Below are 23752 nucleotides of genomic sequence, written 5' to 3'. Positions count from 1 at the left end.
TGGATCAGTTTTTTATTTTTAAAATTGATAAAAAGTTTTTAAAAACAGCTACAATCATGTAATTTTTGCAATCCAAAACCCGAAATTCGGATTTAAAATCTGAAGTCCGACCCACGTGAAGATGAGAACCGTGACTCGGATTGTCTGGATCTCCTCAGAGGATCAGTACCATGACTCGGATTTGTCCAGATTCACAAAATTTGGATGGATTTAGACTTCTAAAGAACCGAACCGCAAATCTCTAGAAATAAGTGTCGCAGCCTTTTGAATACAAATAGTATTTCCCTATAATATAATTACAAAATAATATTGACCTCATTATAATCATACATTCACTTTTCCTTATTAACCAATAAATGATTTCCCTCAAAATCAATGTGTTTCCTGCCTCCTGTTATGTCCTGAGTGGCCAGAAATGCATAGCTACAGATGGGCCCAACTAGTTTGTTGCTCCATACACCATGTAGCGCACCCTGCATCTCATGCCATACGATACGCCTTAAGTCGCGCCATTCAGTATTGATTGCAATGGAGCGTAGTGCGGCACTGGAAAAAGTCATAGCATGTAATACAACTTTTTGTCAACCAGGTGTCGCTTTTCCTAAACTTCACTGCGCATGCGTCAAATATCCAATGCAATTTCTGTATAACCGCCAGATGATTGGCTGACAGAACCTGTGATTCGGTACATTATAGTACAGCATTTTCATCATGGAATCAGAGCTGTAGAAGAAAGTGTAATAAAGTTTTAAAACATTACAGTATGTGTGTGAGTCCTGTACTTTTAAAAAAGTTATATTTTCATTATACAGTATTTGTAGTTCAGCCACCAATTGCTGTCTGGACATAAACTACAGTACAGTATGTATTGTATGAAATTCTGAGACAGGCTGGGATTTGTAGTCTCACTGAAAACAGACACTGCAGTATCAACCCCACATAACTACAATACTGTATACAGTAATAAGATGCAAGCCTGCATCTGGGGCAAAAGGGTCATGATCAATGTGTGGTGGGGTTCAGGGACTCAAACATACCTTCTTGGCTTAGTTGTTAGAGCGATCATTTTACATGGCCGTGGTCCAGGGTTCAAATCCCACCACAGTCCAATATAATATTTTAGATTTATCCCTCTATAATGTTTTTTTTATAAAGTACAGTGGTGGGGTGGATCCATCCGCACTAATCGGGTTTCAGATGCACCCATAGATGTTTGGAGTTCAGGAACTCAAATGCAACCTCAGTTTTCAATAAGACCAGATAATTTACATGTCGACCTTTAGTGCGTTGACCTATTGTCCCTGTTGACCTGTTGACTGTTAAACATCTGGTGTCTATCTAGACACTGTCAACCTTTTTACTGTCTACTGTATCTGTTAATCCACACCAGTACCCCAGCATTAGTGAACATTACTGTAACTCATCCTGTCTCATTGAAAGCTGTACATGCATCTGGTCCTGTCTGAGGCCCTGAGCCCCAACATGCCAAAGGTGCGCGTCTGAGAACTCTTTGAGCCCTGCGTCTAACCCATCTGAACTCCTGATGCTGAGGGTGCTTCTGAAACCTGACACTAGAGCCCCTGCGCCCCATAACTTTATGAGTGTGTCATTGCAGGGTGCGGGGGAGATGTGGAGCTACAGTTGTAGTGTCGTCAGTACTGCAACATTATTGAACAGGAAATCATGTGGTCTTATTGGACAAAGCCCATGTAAAACGACAGCTCTAACCACTAGGCCAAGAAGGTTTTCACATACATCTACTGAATCCTTGTGCACTCCACCCATCTGCTGCCGTTAGGGAGGGCGCAGTGAGCGAAGCATATTAATAATGATAATAATAATAAAAATGTGTCTTCCTTTCAAAGTATTATACTAGTACATGTAAACACAGTACCCCACCATTAGTGAAGAATAATTCCTCCCGTATCATTGAAAGCTTTGCGTGCGTCTCGTTAATGTATCAGTTATACATCATAACAACACGGCAATTACATTACTGTACAGTACGGTATGTATACTGATTTGCATCCCGTTCAACGAGCTTCTGCAATATTATTAAATAGATTGGTTGTGCAAACATGCAACATGCAAATACACTGCAGTAGTGTCCCGAACGTGATTGGCCCGCTTGTCAGGGATATCCATCCACTTCTACACTATGGTATTCAGTAGTATAAATTTCATCAGTGGAGCACTCACCACCCAGCGATTAAGAAGTGTATTACATGCCGTGGATTCTCTTACATTGTAGAACGCCATGGTGCACCACAGTACAGCCATCATGCAACATTCCAAGGCGCGACTCAGAAGCCTGAATGTCACGCTATGAGCTACAAACTAGCTGGGCCCATCTGTACAGTATCTCACCTATCAAATCCACCATTTTTCTGGTAGGACTTCTGGTGTTTTTTTCTGGTATTTTTGACATGTAAACTAGATGGAAATGTCTAATATGCCAGTTTAAAATATGCCGAAATACTAGTGATTACCCTAAAGTTAAACCGCTTTTTATTAACTTTCCGCCTCCTGGTTCTAGAATTTTGGCTATGAAGATGCTTGTGGAAAATGGTATAAATATGACACCAATAGCAGTATAATTTAGATATTTTTCCATTAGTGATATTGTAATGTGGGTAAATTCAAGTATTGTTTATTTTGCTATAATAAATCTGTTATTAATTTAATTTGTTTCATATTTGTTTTCGTTTTCCCGTGTTTATTTTCTCATTCTCTGATATTTCACTTGCCTTTCTGATACTGTATAATAATTATATTGTTAATGGCAGAAAAATAGATTAGTCTTTGTAAACCCATGTAATTTGGAAGCATCATACTACATACATAGAAGAAAGTAAATAACTTCTTGCTAGGAAAATGTGCTTCCTAGAAGTAAGCAATTGAATAAACCAGATGTCGACTTGTAAAAATGTAAAAATAAATAAATAAACTAAATATTTAAAAAGTTATACAAAAGTAACTGCTCCCAATATGTTCCGCCACTTGAATACAAGATGTATACTCCTATAGCTTGTAAGGTTGGGGCAGTGCCTTCTTACCTCTTTCACCATCTGTTATTACTTGTCTTGTTTTATTACTGTTTTGTTCAAAATTGTAAAGAGCAACAGAATATGCTGTGGCTATGTAAGGAAATGTTATTAAATAATGTTAATAATATGCTCATCTGGAGGTAAATCAAAATTGGAGTGTATTCTCTTTTACAATGACCTGAAAAAAAATTATCCACTTATCAGAATCATATAAATAATCCCAACAAGCAACAGAATATGCTGGCATTACTTAAGTAAATTTTAATAAATAAATACCCCCAACCAAAAACAACATTATACGCAAACAAGTCCTTCAGCAATTCATTAGACAACAAAAGCAATTGTCCCACTACTATTTCGCTCATATAACCCTAAATCATGATTACATATGTGCCCCCAAGTCTAGATGGGCCAAGTGGTTCAAATTCTATGTTTCTATGTCTCTAAGTATTCCTGCAGCAGTAAAAGTATATATATATATATATATATATATATATATATTGTGATACTTGGGGTAAATTAGCTCGGTAGACTGGGGTCAGTGGTGCAGTGAGTAGGTGCAGAATTAGAGTCCACACGTAGCATTCCAGTTAAATAAACATAAGTGCTGCTTTACTTCTAGCATGTGAAATCAGGAAACAGAAACATAATAAACAAATCTAGCCCTTCTTTAGGGCACTAGCTCACTAGCTCACGTCTTGAACCCTCTCTACAGGAGCAGCTACTCTGCATGAAAGTCTCTCACAGTCTTTGAGATTGGTGGTCCTTCCTGCCACATGCAGGACTGGTCACTGGTCACTGGCCTGGTATAGCTTCCTTAGCTTGTTGGCTGCCGCCTCTCACAGTCTGGCCTGCTTCCTTGCAGGTACCATAGCTCAGTCCCACAGTTGGATAGCCTTCCCTGTATCTCACAGGTCTAGGCTCAGGGCTCCTGGCCCTCACTGGCTTGCTAGCACAGTGAGCTCTGTCTGACTGGTCTGCCTCAGTCCTCCCTGGACTGAGTTCCCTCGGCAGTCATTAGGCATCTTCCCACAATGCCTTTCTAGTCTGTGTGGGCAGATCTCCCCTGCCCCACACAGAATCTGTATTTCCTAATGACAATCTGATTTGGATTGAAATGTTGAAATTTGCTTCACATGTCTGATTCATTTGTTCAACAAGCCCTGGGTGCCGCACCTTTAGATTTGGTATTGCTTCACACTGTGTTGGCACCGGGGTAAGCTATTCATCATTATATGAGTGCCGGACCATTGTTGGCTTTTACATAGGAACAGTTCTATTGACACATGGAATTGGAACAGGCCATGGCAACATACTGAGTTGTATATATACACTCTGATACAGCATGATTTTTCACATCATTTGGTGAAACTCTTTTTCCTATCCATCTTTGAAGGAACATTCATTTTGTTTTTAAACTTTGGAAATGTATGCAATTATTGATACACTGCAATCAAGATCTAATAATATGGCTGACACTAATGCGAATGATTGTGTGCAATTTGATTCACTGACTTTTCCGCAACATGAGATATTGAGCTTTTCAGAATCTGAAGCTGAACAAATTCTATGTAAGGATCCATTATTTTCACAATTGGAGGCACATTCGACTGATATTCTATACCGTGACCTATTACGTCTGAAGAAAAAAGAAATTGACTTTACCTATCATGCAATGTCTTTAAGTGATTACTTCTGATCCAAAAAGATCCCTAGAGGATTTCGGGTTCGGAATTGCCTGACTATTGGAAGATTTGATCCTTCGTTTTGCCGCAAATGGATTGCAGTACTAGACAAATGTTCGTTAGACTTGATGCTATTGGTTAGAGATCAATCTAATAAAGAAATGGAACTAACTATAAAAATTATGACAATATTTGAAAAAGATCATCTACAGACATTAACAACTGATACAGAGGAGGATTGGATTAGTAAACTGAATAATCAATTATCCATCTATAAATGGGATTTGATCAAATTCACAAGGGAAAAACTTATGAAGGTTGATAAGGACTATGAACAACACCAAATTTACCGTTGGTTATCAGGCATTAGATCTGAAATAAGAAAACCATTCCATAGGAGGGGTAAATACCCTAGAAGTCTGGTTGACACGGATACATTTGCCGACGGTAATAGTACCGCCAGCGAGACTGAGAATAGATATCGCAATCGTGAAGATCCGTCTGTCCCTTTAGGGGGGGTTACCCGTACCAAGGGAGCCCCAATAAACGACCAACTCATAGAGGGTTCCAGTACCAGCGCCAAAGGACGTGGAAGAAATCTTCCTGTTCAGCCAAAGAGGAAATAATCTTCAATTTCTCAAGTCACGAGTTGCCCGTAAGTGAACATAGTTTACTTTCTAAGTTCTTATCATTTGCTCCCTCCAATTATTTTTCTGATTTGCACTTTCAAGTAGAAAAACAACAACTTAACCAAAGTTAAAATGAAAGGAATATTTTTCTAAAAATATAACTACTTCACCCGGCACGACAGATCCAATCCCTAAGAAATTACAGCCTCTACAGAAAAAAATCTAATTTTGACCCGCTATACAACAACCCGTCTATTAAAACATTTATGAGGGTCTTGGAACAGGAAACCATGGAATCTTTTAAAAATTCTAAATTAACCCCAACACGTCATAACTTAACACCAGATGAAAGACGAGCATTAACATCTCTAACACAAAATGAACACCTGATTATCTGCCCGGTGGACAAAGAGGGCTTTATAGTGTTAACGGACATTGGAGACTATAGGTCCGAAATTGTTAAACACTTAATGAACCTGGTGTGTATTGTAAACTAAATGGGGATCCGACAGTAAGTTTTACTAATGAATTGAAAGAAATTTTGATCATGGCTAAAGATGCTCACTTTATTAACGAGGAGGTATACAAGATACTACTTCTGGAATTCCTGATAACTCCGATTCTATACACGCTTCCCAAAGTGCAGAAGGGCATTTCTCCACCTCCAGGCAGGCCCATTATATCAGCCGTAAACCTCTGTTCCAACCGACTTCTATTTTACTCAACTCCATCCTACAACCTCTGATCCAGGATCATCCCAATTTTCTGTTGGACACCACTATGCTGTTACAATTATTGGGTAAATTGGAAATACCTTCTGAAGAGATCTGGCTTGTGACAGCTGACATCACAAGCCTATATACAATAATCCCTCATCAAGAGGGGCTAGCTGTGGTGAAAATATTATTAATTTGTAATGAGACAATCGATTTGGCATTTGTTGAGATAATGCTACAGCTCTTAGAACTTGTCCTGACTAAAAACTTTTTTCTTTTTGACAGGGACTATTTTCTGAAAACCAAGGGTTGTGCTATGGGATCATCTATAGCACCGACATATGCTAACATTTATATGTTTGACATTGCAAAACAATTGTTCTTTGCTGACAATATGATTTCATCTAGAATTCTGTTTTATAAGCGTTTCATAGATGATCTATTCTTGATTTGGGTTGGTCTGTGTGAGGATTTGAAATTGTTAATTGATTCTCATAACCTCTCTTCCAGTCCTGTGAAATTTACATATAAAATGCATCAAGAAACCATTGAATTTCTAGATGTTCAACTGACCTTACAGGAATCAGTGATCAATACCACGGTTTATCGGAAAAGTACTGACTGTAATACCTTTTTACATGCCAATAGCTGCCATCCTACAGGCTTAAAATACGGTATTCCATACTCACAAATGGTCAGATTCAGAAGAATTAATAATGTTAAATCCACAGCAGAAGAACAGATTAATGAATTAATTGATCGCTTTGTAGCGAGGGGCTATGAACTTAGGGCCTGATTCAGAGCCGCTCGTAAGCGGACGCTCGTTCGCTCCGAGCGATGTTCGCACATCTGCGCATGCGTATGGGTCGTAATGCGCATGCGCCAACCAGTTAGTGCGGTTGGAAATCGTGTGTTCGCAAAATTGCGAGTGCCTGCTAATTTGAGTGACAGGATGAGGCATTTGTGGGTGGTAACAGGGGAAGGTGCTTGAAAACAGGGAGTGGAGATCTGAACGCAGGTGTGCCAAACGGTCAAAACGGGCATTTTGAGGGTGTGCATAATTAACAAAGCAGCGTCATCGACCACGTCACTTGGTTGTTTCTTAGCCTGAACTGTTCGCATGATTGCAGTAGGAAAATCCAAAAACAAGCACTGCGAGCAGTTCAGACGCCTTTCGATGTACTCGATTAATCTAATAAATAGCGGAGATGACGTATGATGCAAGCGGCCAGGGGGCGTCTTTACAAAATAGCGAGCGCATGTTTCGTTCGTTCGCTCAGACATAGAGGCATCAACAGACCGCAAAGAGCGAGCGCTCAATTTAAATAGCCGGCCCCTTTTTCTGAACGAGCAAGCACAAATAGCGTCCGGCTCTGAATCAGGCCCTTACTCGCTTAACACAACTTAAAGAGAAAGTGTTGTTACTAGAACAAAAGGAGTTATTAACTAGGAAAATACAGGTTGATAGGACCAACAAATTCACATGGCTCACACAATACAATACACTATCTCCACAGATTAATAATATTACTAAGAAACTGTGGAACCTCATACAAATTGGTAGTGACTTACAACTTAAAGACTTTACATTGCACCCTTGTTATTCTAGAAGCAGGAACCTGAGAGACCTATTAGTCAAGAGTGACATCATATGTAGGGGCAAGATTTCTACCAAGAGTTTTTTACCGAGAAAACTTGGCTGTTTTAGGTGCACTTGTGTTACCTGTAGATTTTTAGTTACAGGTGATACCTACTACCATCCACACTCAGGTAGAGCCCTACGTATCAGACATGATCTAACATGTGAATCCTCTTATGTGGTCTACCATATTCTATGTCCCTGTGGTCTTACCTATATAGGTAAGACCTCACGCAAGTTCAAGGAGAGAATGGGGGCTCACAGATCCACCATTAGGAAAGCTTTGACCAGCAGGTACTAGTGACCAACCAGTGGCCCGCCACTTTGTTGAGGCTGGACATAATTTGTCAAGCCTCCGTTATAAAATGATTGACCACATTCCCTCTCTTAAAAGAGGTGGTGATAGGAATAGGGTCCTTTTAAAACGGGAATCCTTTTGGATTCATTTCCTTGATGTGATTACTCCAAAAGGTCTAAATGAGGTCCTTCCTGTATCATGTCTTGCAGATATTTGAGTTTTATTTTAACAGGCACAAGTTATCAGGATTGCACTATTTCATATGATCACCCTGATGGGTCGTTATAATTGCTTTTTTCCATACTGAAGATTTAGAGCAGTAATTTGCTTTTGTAACATATTTATTACCAATGTGTATTATGCATCTTTGATTATCTATTTTCTTATTAGAATGTTTAACTCAATTATTGGATCTGCTATGCTGCATATTTATGTTGCATTGATGTGTATTTTTACAGTGCATCTTTGTTGCTATGGATATCCATGGTGATGGGATGTTTTCACTGACGTGCGCGGCATTGATGCGCCGACGACATCATCTCCATGTGCTCCGTGCTTTCAGTGCTTGCCTCGGGATTTTGCCGGTAGTCACTGGTTCACTTGCTGGGTGAGTGTCTATAAAGGTAAGACGCTGTTTTCTCTTTTGTATTTCCTGATAACAATCTGATTTGGATTGAAACGTTGAAATTTGCTTCAGTTGTCTGATTCATTGGTTCCAACAAGCCCTGAGTGCCGCACCTTTAGATTTGATATTGCTTCGGGATGGCCCCGAAACGTTGATGTACTGATGCAGTAAACACTCGTTTCTATTGAAAGACTGGGAGTGCTGCTTATTTACAACAGAATATTGGAGGGGTTTATACCCTAGGGTGAGCACCCCAGCGGGACATTTATTACAGCTCAGAGTATTTTTTGAGTGCCGGTGATAGAATATATGTATATATATATATATATATATATATATATATATATATATATATATATAAATCGTTTTCATTTTTATAGCATTATCTCATAATTAACACTTTACATATATGACACATTAATTATTTTCAAACTGTGTTATTGATATTGTAACCCTTAAGTACTCCAAATTTGTCTGACTACTACAGGAATCTGGACAAGTGAACTGAAAATAATTTGCTGAGTGTTATTAACCAGCTGTATTTCATATGATCCTATCCCCAGTTCAAGGCAGGTGTGTGCTAAATACTGTGTGTTAAATGCTTGTAATTAGTATGCCCTGGGGCAATGGCTGTCATCAACCATTGCCAGGTGGAGTGAGGGCACTGTTAGCATCTCTTTATTAATTTTTGTGACGTTAAACCCTGCAGACCTGTACAAAGCTGCCTCCAGAGTAAATGTTTCATACATACATCATTGGCAGATGAAAAGATATCAACAGTTTGCCTACACTATCAAATTATACTTACATTGTAGATAAATGATTCATCATGTGTGTTATCAGCCAGTTAGATATGTATGCTGCTATCCTTCTGTAGTAATCAGGTGAAAGCAAATACAAGGTATTCACTATGCTGATGTATTTATCATATATATTTGTGTCATACATGCAAAACAAGCTTCATACAGCACTTAGAAAGCAGTCACTATGCAATGCATCATGGGAACCGTTACATGATTTCTTTGCATTTCGACAAATAAATAACTAGAGCTGTAAAAATACCACCCAACACTTGAAAAAAAGCTATCATTATATGTTGAGTCTACATTATGTTTGTGTAAGTGGAAAAATGAGAGTGTACTATCCCTTTATTATTACGTTATTACACTATATACAGAAAAAGAAAAAATGCAAGTGTGCCATTGGTTTTCTTCACCCACTTTAAGTGCTTCCTGCATGCTGGGTGGATCACTGGCCCATTGGAATGAAAGCCCCCCTCTTCCCTATCCTTTTTGATCCTACTGGTGGTGGTGCTCATTGGTAATTTCTTATTAGGTCCAGAAAAGTCATAAAATGTTTTCTGTTTTCTTTTTGGATGATTTCAATGAGGAATTCCAACAAGATTCAGTTTCATACTGTCTGGATTTTCAATTTTATACACCGGAGTGGATTCATTTATAAAATGTGATTGTGGATTCTGGACTTTCTTTGTCTTTCATGTTATTTTAAGTACAGTGGTTCTAGTTTTCAAATAACTTCAATACTATATAACTAGAGCTGTTTCTAAATAGGTGTGAGCACTAAATTCAAACTGTCTGTTCTGCTTGTCCATTTGCTGGCCAATACCTGTTTATATCTAAATGTTCTAACTAACACTAATATACTAAAAACTGTTGTCTGTCGGAATGACAAAATAAGATTCTTTCTATAAATGAATATATTTATATGCTCACAGCTTGTCTATAACAGTAGACAAGTCACTGGGAAAATGGTGCAGAGAGGTAAGTGATGAGAGAGACAGGCAAGTAGAATAGGGATGAGCGAGAGAGAGACAGGAGGGGTACAGAGATGAAAGAGAGAGATAAGGGATGGGGACAGAGAAAGATAGATACATGGGAAAAGGGATGAGAGAGAAACAGGAGGGAGACAGAGATGAAAGAGAGAGATGAGGGATGGGGACAGAGAAAGAGAGAGACGTGGGGGACAGATATGAGAGAGAGAGAGAGAGAGAGAGAGGAGGGAGACAGGGATGAAAGATAGAGATAAGGGATGGGAACAGAGAAAGAGAGAGACATGGGGGACAGAGATGAGAGAGAGATGAGGGATGGGGACAGATAAAGAGAGACGTGGGGGACAGAGATGAGAGAGAGAGAAAGAGAGAGAGAGAGAGGAGGGAGACAGAGATGAAAGATAGAGATAAGGGATGGGAACAGAGAAAGAGAGAGAAGAGGGAGACAGAGGTGAAAGATAGAGATAAGGGATGGGAACAGAGAAAGAGAGAGACATGGGGGACAGAGATGAGAGAGAGAGAGAGAGAGAGAGAGAGAGAGAGAGAGGAGGGAGACAGGGATGAAAGATAGAGATAAGGGATGGGAGCAGAGAAAGAAAGAGACATGGGGGACAGAGATGAGAGAGAGATGAGGGATGGGGACAGAGAATGAGAGACGTGGGGGACAGAGATGAGAGAGAGACAGAGAGAGAGAGAGAGGGAGACAGAGATGAAAGATAGAGATAAGGGATGGGAACAGAGAAAGAGAGAGACATGGGGGACAGAGATGAGAGAGAGAGATGGGGGATGGGGACAGAGCAAGAGAGAGAGATGTGGGGGACAGAGATGAGAGAGAGAGAGAGAGAGAGAGAGAGAGAAGAGGGAGACAGAGGTGAAAGATAGAGATAAGGGATGGGAACAGAGAAAGAGAGAGACATGGGGGACAGAGATGAGAGAGAGAGAGAGAGAGAGAGAGAGGAGGGAGACAGAGATGAAAGAGAGAGATAAGGGATAGGGACAGAGAAAGAGAGAGACATGGGGGACAGAGATGAGCAAGAGAGATTGGTGGAGGTAAGCAAAGATAAGATATAGAGAAATGGGTGGAGGTGGGGGGACATAAATGAGATCTACCTGTGGGTGAGGGGGATGGAGATAAGAAAGAGAGAGACAGGTGGGGGAGGGGGGTCAGAAAAGAGAGAGAGACAGACGAGGGTCAGAAAGGAAAAGATGAGAGAGATGGGGGAGGGGAGACAGAGATGGGAATTTGGGGAAGAGAGGAATAACAATTATTTTTTACAATTAGATATTAGGATGGTTGAAATGGTTGAAAATGCTGGACCTGTGTCTTTTTTCAACCTTATTAAATATGTACGTAACTCTGAACGTACAACAAACAGAATAAAACACCATCAAATGGTAGTAAAAGTTTTATCACATGAAATTTAAGAACAAAGATGGAAACAAGAACCATACTAATGTAATAAATGTTCTATTACATAAAATGTAAGAACTTAGATACAAAACAAAAACAATGTAAACCCTTTTAGGAAAAGGAATAGGGTGTAGTTATTCACTTTTCATATCCCTGAAGTAATCTTGAGTCACTTCCAGTCTCCAATTACATTGTCAGAAGGACATTTATTAGAAACATACGCTTTAGATATTTAGGGAAAAAGAGGAGAGATAAAAATTGAACAGCAAATAAAGCCACTTTTGGTCTTAAAAGCATGTGCATTATTAAACAAAATCATATTTATTTGTACTACAATGTTACTCCTGTACTCTTTCTGTTCTCACCTTAAAAAAAACAATTTAAGGAAATATGTTTTTGACCCATGATATGATATGTGACCCATGAACTAATGGTAAATAGTATTTAATAGGAGATCAATTGAGTATCCATGTGTCATTATGACTTATCATAACCACTAGATCAAATATAGATTGTTAAAAGTAAAATAAATCTCCATCAAGGGATGCAGTCATGTGGCCAGCGGTCACAATCCTGACAGTGTAATCCCGGCAAGGGATCTAACATAGGCATCAAAATACTGACACCTATGCTAATCCCGACACCGGGACCCTATCCACATAGCTGGGGATAGGGGGGTTAGATTTATGGACCCCAGGGGTACTTAAGGTTAGGCACCCCCCGGGGAGGGTTAGGGTTAGGCTAGGGAAAGGGGGGTTAGGGTTAGGCACCCCTGGGGGGAGGTTAGGGCTAGGCACCCCCCAGGGGGGTTAGGTTTAGGGTGCGGGGAGGGGAGGTTAGGTTTAGGCACCCCTGGGGTGAGGTTAGGGTTAGGCACTAGGGGGGGAGGTTAAGGTTAGACACTCCTAAAGGTGGGTTAGGGTTAGGGGGAGAGGGGAGGGTTAGGTACTTTACTAACCTCCGTCGGGATCTGCACTGTTCAGCCTGCCAGCGTCCGGATTTCGACCGCCGGGCTCTCATCCGGCGGTCATTCATACCGATTCCTCAAAAGCACCAGAAGACTCAACAAAAAGAGCAAAGTGCAGTAGGAAAAGTTGCCTTGATCCGCAAAAGTGCAGCATATGGAATTTTATTTGTATATTGGCAAATGTTTCATTACATTTCTACATCTAGTACTGACTTGTTATTCAATTATATTTGGTTGTTAGATGTTTATTTATTAAGATATATAATTTCTAACAGCAACAGATCTTCAGTTACATCTTTTATGTTTCTGTTTAGCTTTTTTCTATTCTTTCTTCTTTGTTTGATGACAATTCTTTCCTTTAAGGCTAGACCTAAAATCCTCACACTTTGTGCTCAAGGGACATTGTGCACTTTTACACATTTTTGCATATGTCTTAAGCTAAAGAAAAATCAATAATGCCACAGCATCTGCAGCCCCAAAAAACAATTATTTAGTTTCTTTGTAGACAATAAGTGCCTAGAGACCATATCTGTGCTGCTAAATTGTAGACATCAAAGTATAGTAATATCACAATTTAAACTTGATGACCCTGGTATGTTAGATGTTTTAAGGTTTAGTTGCCTTGGAGTGCTATGTGTTTATCTTAAAAATGCTGTATCATCTTTTCCCAATAGCAAAGCTTTAAAAAGAGGTATAGAAAAGTGTTACTTATGCATTTCATGGATGTATTTATTCTTTTTTCTATACTTTTTTTTCCCAATTCTAGTAGACATTTAAAGAGCAAATGTAACTTTCTTGCTTAACCAATTCTTAATTTGTATATTATATATCTTCTACAGTTGATGTATACATAGGAAGGACCAAGTACTACAGATTATTGCAACTCCAGCCATCACGTTCCCCCAGCAGGCCATATTTTCTGGATTTGTGGATGCAGATGGGTTAATTACTGACCCAGCCATATAGATTATCTCACCTGTGCATGACTAAAGAAATCCAAAAAACATGATCTGTTGGGGGTACTTGAGGAGTGTAGTTAAAAACCACTGGGTTATTGTTTGGGTCAATCTAGCAACTGCTTCCTCTCTGAGTTGGAAATATGTAATGACTAAATGTCCTAGCATAGTATATATGCAGCTGTAGCTGCTCTTACCTATCTCACTTTACACTTCACCTTTCTCATTAGAGCTATACCCTGAGGTGGCCTGACTGAGCTGGTTTGGGGGTGTCCTGCACTCTGGATTTGAACCCTAATATGTTAGGGACCTACCCTACAGAGGTTACCTGGATATGGTGGGTAGGCCCATAACCTTGGCCATGATTATGCTAAAAACCTCTATTTATTTATTGCAAAATTTTATTGCATAATGTATATTTATATATAATCCGTAATTTGGTGTTGTGCACCTGTGATTTGTCTGTTTCTGTGCCTGCAATAATAGTCTCAGCAGGTAGCACCTCCCATTATATATATTCTGGGTGTGCAGTCTAGGACCCTTTTCTATGAACTGTGACAGTAGTCTACCTCATCCTCATGCACTTTCCAATTCTCTCACTCTTGCTTTCTGCACTTAGCTCCATTTACAGTCACTGGCTCACTCCTTATGTCTTCTGTTTGTCATACTCCTCCCTTTAGATAGGAAGCTCTATGAGCAGGGCCCTCCTTCCTCCTGTTCTCATTACATACTTCTCTTGCACACCATCTACACTCTACACCTCCTGCTTGGGCTCACTGCCCCTGGACTCCACTCCTCCATTGTTTTCAATTCTTTAGAATAGTTATTTGTGGCCACGCTAATAGGTACAAGTTTCAGCTTACGTTGAATATTTCCATTGCGCCTCAGTGGCTGTATTGAGATTTGTAGTGTAGTATTTGTTATTTGTCAACTTTGTTGTACTGTAGTGTTTTTACCTGGTACTGTGTTATTGTTTTGCCCTCTGTACCTCGCTGCAGACTACTTGTGGAGCTCTATAAATAAAGTTTATTATTATTATTATTAATAATAATAATAATAATAGCGAATATCCACATTGTTCCCTGTGCCCCCAATGTGGGTGTAAGTGCAACTGACTTGCATTCAACTCTGCATCAACCCATGTCTCTATGACCAAGCAGTTGCATCACTTCTGTCTTACATAAAGCCTTATTTTTAAGGTCACAAGAGGACCGCATACTCATCATGTTCTTTATTCAAATATATTTTCCAATGTGCCGATTAATAAAAAGATCAATGTCAGTTGGGTTACTGTATGAACAGACATGTTGCTTATTTGTTCCTGAAAACGCTGCCGATATATTACAGTAAATAGTCAGTCACAGATTTTTTGTTACTTTGCTAGTGGAGGTACAATGTCTTGCAACATTGAAGTCCTGTGGTCAATTCAGATCATAGTGCTGTCTATATGGAGTTTCTATGTTCTTCCTGTGTTTGAGGTAGTTTCTTTGAGGAACTTCAGTTCCCTCACAAAGTCCAAACTATAGTAGTAGGTTAATTGACCTCTGAGTACAGTTGACTGTTCTGTATATAGTGCATATGTGGTAGAAAATATAGATAGTTAGCTTTTCTGGGGCAGGGACTGGTGTAAATGAATAAACAACCTGTGATTGCACAAAGCTGCATATCTATTTCTTAGTTTAAACTGTGATTTATATAATCAGAACTACACCAGCAATTTGCTTGGAAAACAAAGGAAAATTGAGATGTCTAAAAGGGGTTGGGTATTGGATCCCGTTCGCAGGGGTCGGGATTGCACCGGTCAGAATACCGACAGTAGCATCTCGACAGTCAGAATACTGACACTACAAGGTGAGCTATCTAATGCTAACACTTACCCCTACCCCTCCTTCCCCAGTGCTTAAACCTAATCTCCCCAGCAGTGCTTAAACCTAACCTCCCCCTCTCCGCACCCTAAACCGAACCCTCCCCCCTTAGTGCCTAACCTTAAACCTGCTCCTAGTGCCTAACCCTAACCCTTAAACCTAACCCTCCCCTAACCCCTGATACTTACCTTCAGGATGCCGGCGGTTGGGATACTGAAGCTGGGATCCTGATGCTGTTGGAATTCTGGCGCCGGTATTTTGACCATCAGCATCCAACATGCCAGGATTCTGACTACATCCCGTCTAAAAGAAGTGAAGACTTCATGTACTTCTGTATGCTATTATTAAAACTCTATATTTCATGGTTTGATAAATAGATTTTATTAATTAGCAATAGTAATGAAGGAATAGGTTATTGTCAACAATTTTAGGCAGGCACATGATACTTCATATATTTATACAAATAAATGAATGAAGAATGTGTACAGTAGATCCAACACCCCCAATACTTACTTAAATTTGGCTCTGTCCATGCCCTAACAAATTATTTAATCATGCACTAGTAGGGGCTTCCTTTGACCCAGCCATCTCCTTGACACATTTGTTATTCCTAAACCAGGTAGAAATCCCTGCAACTGCTCAAGTTATATGCCAATTTCTCTATTGAATACTGATTTAGAAATGTATAGTTTAGCTAATAGACTGCCATTTTATTCATCCAGATTAAGTTGGCTTCATCCCTGGCAGACAAGCCCCAGACAATACCAGATCAGGGCCGGATTAAGGGGGGGGCTCTGGGGGCAAGTACACCCGGGCCCCCCTCTCTGAAAGGGCCCCCTGCTACAGATCGGATGTTTTTTACCGATCCGATCTGAAGCGCTTTAGCAGAGTTTACACCAGCAGCGGCAGCTACTGCACTGATAGCCGTCATACAGACAGCGCGGCGACGCAGAGCACTGCTGCTGGGATGCCGGTAGCCGCGTCCAATGAAAAGGGCTGTGCAGGCAGCAGGCTTTCAGGGTCTGGCCGGCCGGCGTGCAGGCTGCAGGGAAGGAGGGGGCATCACAGGCACGGCTGCACATGGAGGATCACCCGAGGAGGAGAAAGAAGAACGCGCTGTGCAATTCTTCTGTGTCACTGTCTGCCAGCAAAAGGGATCATCATCTCAAGAGAGTAGATACAGTAAGACACTTGTTTTAATTATCAATTAAAATTGAATAAATTAAAGGCTCCAGGTAGTACTTTGAATGTGTGGTTGTGTGTGTGTATATATATGTATATATATATTATATATATATATGTATATATATATATATATATATATATATGTGTGTTTATGTATGTATGTGTATATATTTATATATATATATTAAGATATATATGTGTATATAGATATATATATATATATAAACACACATATGTATAGTATATATATATATATATATGTGTGTATATATATATATATATATATATATACACATACACACACACTGTATATATATATATATATATATATTTACACACAGCAAGGAATGTTTGGCGGTACTCACGGCATATATAAAAAAACTACCTATTTAGTTTAACATTTCAGTTCCAGAAAAAAGTCTATAAAGACTGAAATATATAACTATATAGGTCGGTTGGACCTTATTTTTATATATGTCGTGAGTGCCACCAACCATTCCCTGCTGTGGATTGCTTAATACTATGGATGGAACCTGGGGTAATATATATAAATATATATATATATATATATATAAAAGGAGCAGAGTGCCAAGCTGATAGATGCTGATTGATTTTATATACAGTATATATATACATACGTATAGAGGTAATGGGCACTTCAGTATCCAAAGTTTTATCAAGGGTGCCAGGTACAGTAGATGCAGCATAAGAGATGAAAAACGGCACTCCGAAGTGTTTAATTACAGAATTTGAAATATACAACTTGCTACACGACCCCGGCTCGCTGTATATTTCAAACTCTGTAAATAAACACTGAGTGCCGTTTTCCATCCCTTAGGAATTTAATTTTAGACTTTAGGGCCCCCCTGTCTTAAGTGCCCCGGGACCCCCAAAGCCTTAATTCAGCTCTGTACCAGATGTTCCATCAATATGATTAACCCTATTCATGGGCATAAACAGCCCTCATTAGTTTTATTATTGAACATTCAAAAGCAGTTTGATTGCGTTTCGTGGTCTTTCATTTTCAGAGTGCTCAGATTGATGATAAACTCCTGCCTTTGATCTCAGTCCTACATCACCATCGCAAAGCAATGGTATGGAATAACAAGGGAACCTCTTCTCCATTCTCTATTTCTAACAGTACTGAACAAGGGTGACCCCCTCCTAATATTTGCCCTTATAATCGAACCCTAGCTATAAATGTTCAGAATAACAAATCTATTACCAGTATTTTAATTGGGAGGAATGAATACAACATTTTTCTACAGTATATTGTTCTCCTTACTTTAATCCAATCTCATCACTCCTCTCTATTTTTAAGGAGCTAGTATATAGTGTTAAATCTGTATGTAAGATTTATGCTCAGATAAATGAGTTTCTAGACCTCTATACCTTATGACACGAGGACCTCATTAGCACAAACTTTCCCCTTCAAATGACACCAAGCCAAAATCAAATACTTGACTGTCTACATAACTAAGACACCATCACCAACTATTGCAAGCTACAGTAACACCCCTCACATACTTTCTGAAATCAAAATAGACCTTGAAACCTGATGACAACTTTTTATCTCATGAGCAGATTGGATCAATGCCATCAAGATAAACGTTCTCCCCAGGCTCCTTTGTCTTTTCCAGACCATCTTGATCTGTATATCACTTTTACATCTTAAATTACCACTTCTAAGTTTATAAGGGAAAAAAACGCTTATTCATATTCTGCAGAGATCTACGCAGATTGTCCTTGTGTATCATCAATTTTAAACATAGTTGGCTCAATGTGTAATTTGGAACAGTTTGAATCCTGTTAGAATATACAAACAAAATGAGACTGAATGTGTGGTATCTCCTCTTCACTCTTGTGGCATCCTGCATCATCCAAAAGTGGCGTCAGTCCATCCAGTTGTCTCCATTTATCTGATATTTTTGGGACCTCTAATCCCTTTATTTAATAATTGCAGTTTCCCTCCTGTCTATAACCTGCACACTTTCTCTCCTTGGTGTTCAGTTGACATATAATATTAGAATGTGGATCCTCTTTTAATCCCTCATAAAAAGTTTTTACAACTCAGACAATTCCACACCAATGCTAAAAACCAATTATCCAGTTGACCACTATCAACAGTTGAATAGCTATTCTTGAGCAAGCATCAATCAATGGATAGATATGAACTTTAAAACCTCTGAATCTACTTTAGAGGACCCTCTCATGTTTGCATGGGAGCCAGGAAGAGAGTCTTTGGATGATACGTACTGGCAGGAGGTGTGAAAGAACACTGCTTCTAGCTCAATCTGTGTGAAAATGAAAGAATAAAATAAGCTTCCGTAAAGCTGGTAATATGTTGCTTCACAAAATTAACCTAGATGTTTGAAATACTTGCTGGAGGGGCTGCTCTGTTGATGGTTCATTCCCCTCAATCCCCAAAATTGGCATATTCATGTCCTTGTCCTGCATTGTATTGTATTGTATTGTACTTTAAGTCACTTTATTGGTTATGTACTTTGTAAGGCGCTGCGGAACACTTGTGGCACCATATAAATAAATGATAATAATAATAATTATAATCTCTCTCTCTCTCTCTCTCTCTCTCTCTCTCTCTCTCCCTTTTTCCTTCCATTGGGGGTACCTTCTGACACTTATCACTAAAATATATTGGTCTAACATGTATAGTAGATTCAGCCACTACTTGCAGATTAGCGGTGGACTGGAAATAACCTAAACCCCCTCACTCCAAATATGTCTTACAAGAATATGGTACACATACTGTATGAAGCTTACTACTCTCTTCTTACATATCTCTTCATTTACCAAAATCTGGGCCACCTGGACTGCCTAATTTAATTGGTCCATATTATTTCCCTAACACAGCAGAGGCTTGACACATGGTCATTCAAATCCTCTTTGTATCTGCATTTGTTTTTATTGTTTTGTTTTTTTGCTTTGCAACACATCCTCCATTCTTGACACACATCCCCTTCCTCCTCTCTAAATGGTCTTCTCTCCTACATCATTGGAAACCGATCCTTAAGTTCTGATTGAGGGGCCCATTTTGTCAATATTTATTCTGTACTATATTTCAGTTTTGTATGCTTCAAGTTTTGGCTGTCCCCAAATACACTCTAAAGGGGAGATGTATCAAACCTTTGAGAGAGATAAAGTGGAGAAGTTCTAGCAGTTGAGAAGTTCTGACAGCTTCTAGCTATCATTTATCTAGCACAGTCTATAAAATGGCAAAAGCTGGTTGGTTGCTAAGGGCAACTTTTCTACTTTATCTCTTTCAAAGGTCTGATACATTTCCCATTTTGTTAAATAAAGTTGAAAAAAATAAATTTGGTATAGTAATTATTACCAGAATAGGATGTAATCCTTTTAGAAAAGTTTTGTTGTGAAGTGAAAGCTGACAACTTGGTCAGTTCCTTCTGGTTGTACCAGTTATTATACTGCTAAGATGACAGTGTACTATTTTGGAGACTTACCTGTAGGAAATGAAACCATAAAAATTATACAGAAAATAAGGCACTTAGACTAGTGGAATCAAGGGACTTGGCCACCATATTGTATCTGACTCTGGTTTTTAGGAAATAGCCTTTTGCAGAATAGCTATATCTGGGATTGGTTGGTGGTGGCTATATGTTCCTAAAAAATTCTTGCTAGTTGGACACATTGGAGTAACAGTTATTAAATGTCTGTTGTTGTTCTCACTTATGTGGTAGTTCTCAAAATAATCAACTTATTTATGTCAAACAGGACCAAATATGCACCTTGCGATTGTTCTTTCTCTAACCATTCTCTCTAATCTCATATTGGGTTCTTTCAAGAAAATAATTTCTATTACAGAACAGTTATTGTTCTCCTATCTAGTCACTGATATTTACTATGCAATATATAATAATTGAAATTATGAGGTTTGGTGTCCGCGCTCTGAGGCGCTATTGTATCAATAACTGTTGGTGAGCTATAGAATGTATTCTTAATGTATTTCTTGTGATATGAGAATGAATTATGATTGATAGGTGATATGTGTGCTTAGGATCTGAGATCCTAATACCAAAGTCTTTATAATAAAGTCTTTGTAATAAAAGTCCTGGTGTGAACCACCTGTGGAAAGCTGTAGGATGGTAGTTCTTAAACAATGATCCTGGTAGTAAATGCTGATTGGTTAAAACTTTGGGCAGTGTGTTCATCTGTTTGTAGGTCAAAGTTTATATTGGATGATATTAGAATTCTTGGATCTAGATAGCGTGTTACAGGTATATTCTCCCCTCTCCAATTGGTCTCTGTACCAGGAAACAGCCACTCCACCTCAAGGGTTCACAAAAACAAAACGCAGTATCAGGTGCTGGTGGGCACTATGGTGCAGAAGATAAGTAGCATGTGGGACTTACCCAGATCTCGACATACTCCTGCTGGTCCACCAAGTGCACCTCCTTGTGTGTTTGTTTGAGTTATGGGTGTGAAGGGCAAAGGACATAAAGTCCAATCATACCTGGACAGAACACTATGTATATTGTAGAAGGGGTAAAATTACATTTATTGCTCTGTTCCTATGCCTGGCGTGGCAACACTAGGTGTCAGAGATAATTACAATTGTAGAACATACATACATATGGTCTATGGGTTAAAAATAAAAAGTCACGTTTTGTCAAGGATGGTATTGAACCAACGCGTTTCAACTCATGTGGGGACTTTTTCAAGGGTAGAGACCAATTGGAGAGGGGAGAATACACCTGTAACACGCTATCTAGTTCCAAGAATGTACTTTTATTACATCCTATAGCTCACCAACAGTTATTGATACAATAGCGCATCAGAGCGTGGACACCAAACCTCATAATTTCAATCCTTATAGAAAGGTGGGGATACCTTCTCGGTGTCCAGCTGCTAGAGGCACTACTCAATAGCGCGAATCCTTGTAATTATTCATATAATATATAATAATTGCACTGCTTTAGTCCAAGATGAAGGACCTAGTCCTGTATAAGGATTGAAGGATTATAAATCTAGGCTGTTACCAATATGTTGAGACTCTCTATTATCTGACATAGAAATGGGATACCATTTGATTTGTGCTTGTGTTACACATTTTTTTTTATTTTATTTGAACTTTATTAAATCACCAAAGATCATGCTCATTATGACTATTACAGGTCTAATAATAATTGTGCAGAGAAAATGATGATATTGATGCAATTGATGCTATTTTATTGAGGCAATTCCATTGACACTGATTTATATTGTGTGCAATTGTGCGTGAACTTTCGGTGACCCCCCATTCCTCAGAAGGGTCTCAGTGTTGGTCATTCAATACATGTTAGTGTCATTTAAAGCACATTGGTAGCACACGTTTCAGTTCATAGATAGTTACATTTGCAAATCTGCACACTAATTACATTTAATGATAGAAAATTATCATACCATTAACCTTTACATTGCCGTGACCTTAAACCATGGTGGTAATGATTCTGAAAAACAAGGCACCTATGGTGCAAGTAAATGCTGGAATGGTATTTTGACTTGGTTTACAGTAAACTATTGGCCACTTTAAGGAGCATCAGATTGCATAGTCCCTATTTCTAAGTCAAAATCTCATCTTTTAAAGTCTTGTCCCAGGAAATTGTTACATTTTTTGTTATTATGTCGGATCCACTTTGCAGTATAATTATATACTACTGTATTTAGCCATATTTTTGTAAGTTAATATATAATTAAAGAGAACAATTTACTTGCAAAAATATAAAATAATGCACATATATTATGCAGCACTGCACACACAATATTTAGTCAATCACATTAGTCCCTGTCTCAGAGGAGTTTACAATCCATAACCCCTACCATATGTACACACACATACACACTAGAATTAATCTGGTGTCAGAAGCTAATTAACCTACCTGTATGTTTTTGGAGTGTGGGTGAAAACCAGAGCATCCTGAGGAAACCCACACAAGCACCAGAAGAACAGAACATGCAAACTCCTCACACATAGGGCCCTGATTGAAGTTGATCTCATGGCCCCAGTCCTGTGAGGCAACAAAGCTAACCACTGTGCCACTGCGCTGCCTGAAAAAGATACCATGAATTTGATAGTAGTGCATCAAGATGGATGGAGAGGGCATCTAGTGGGATAGTAAGGTAGATAATGTGAATGACCAGTTATATATTAGGTTAGTTCAATACATACATACAGTATTTACCACTTACAAGAGAGAAACCTTTGTTTAGTCCTTGTATTAACAAAGGTGAGGGCATTATTATTCTCTGCATTTATTCTCCCCTGTTCACCAGTCAGGGAAATAAGATGCTTTCTGGTAGAATGGTATATATTGCTGTACCATGTGATGTATAAATGTACATGTTTAATCAATGGTGCATATACTTCCCCAATTGTTATATGAGATTTGTAACGCGTCATCTCTCTCGGGAGCAGGTAACTTGTGGCACTTCAGCTGCTGTGGAACTATACCTCCCATCATGCCTCCCAGTATTCTTTGACTACTGAACCAAATCAGAACTCTAATTTGCCTATGAAAATTAAGTGTGTTGGCCTTAAATAATATAATCTGTAATTTTATGTTATGGAATCATTTAGAGATGTGCAGGCTTGGATCGGTTCAGATTTTCCCGCCAAATTTGATTATTTTTTTTCCCCGCCACATTTCAGGTCTCAGACAGAGGCAAAATGCCATCTTTCATGGACAAACATAATATTTCATGGGCTTTTGATAACATTTTGCCTCCCGAAATTTGGCCGGACAAATCCGAATTAGGCGGGAAAATCAGAACTGATCTGAGCCTGCACATCTCTAGAATCAATGTTGTATTCTTGGGCATTAATTCATAAACAAATCAGGATTTGGAACCAAGTGTACTAAGCACAATTTTTAAACCAAACCAAAATCTTTGAAAAAATCAGCTGTATCCAAAATCAATTCCAAAA

This window comes from Taudactylus pleione, unplaced genomic scaffold, assembly GCF_031769625.1.
Source record: "Taudactylus pleione unplaced genomic scaffold, aTauple2 ptg000041l, whole genome shotgun sequence".
Lineage (NCBI taxonomy): Eukaryota > Metazoa > Chordata > Amphibia > Anura > Myobatrachidae > Taudactylus > Taudactylus pleione.
Note: the sequence above shows the minus strand (reverse complement) of the source record.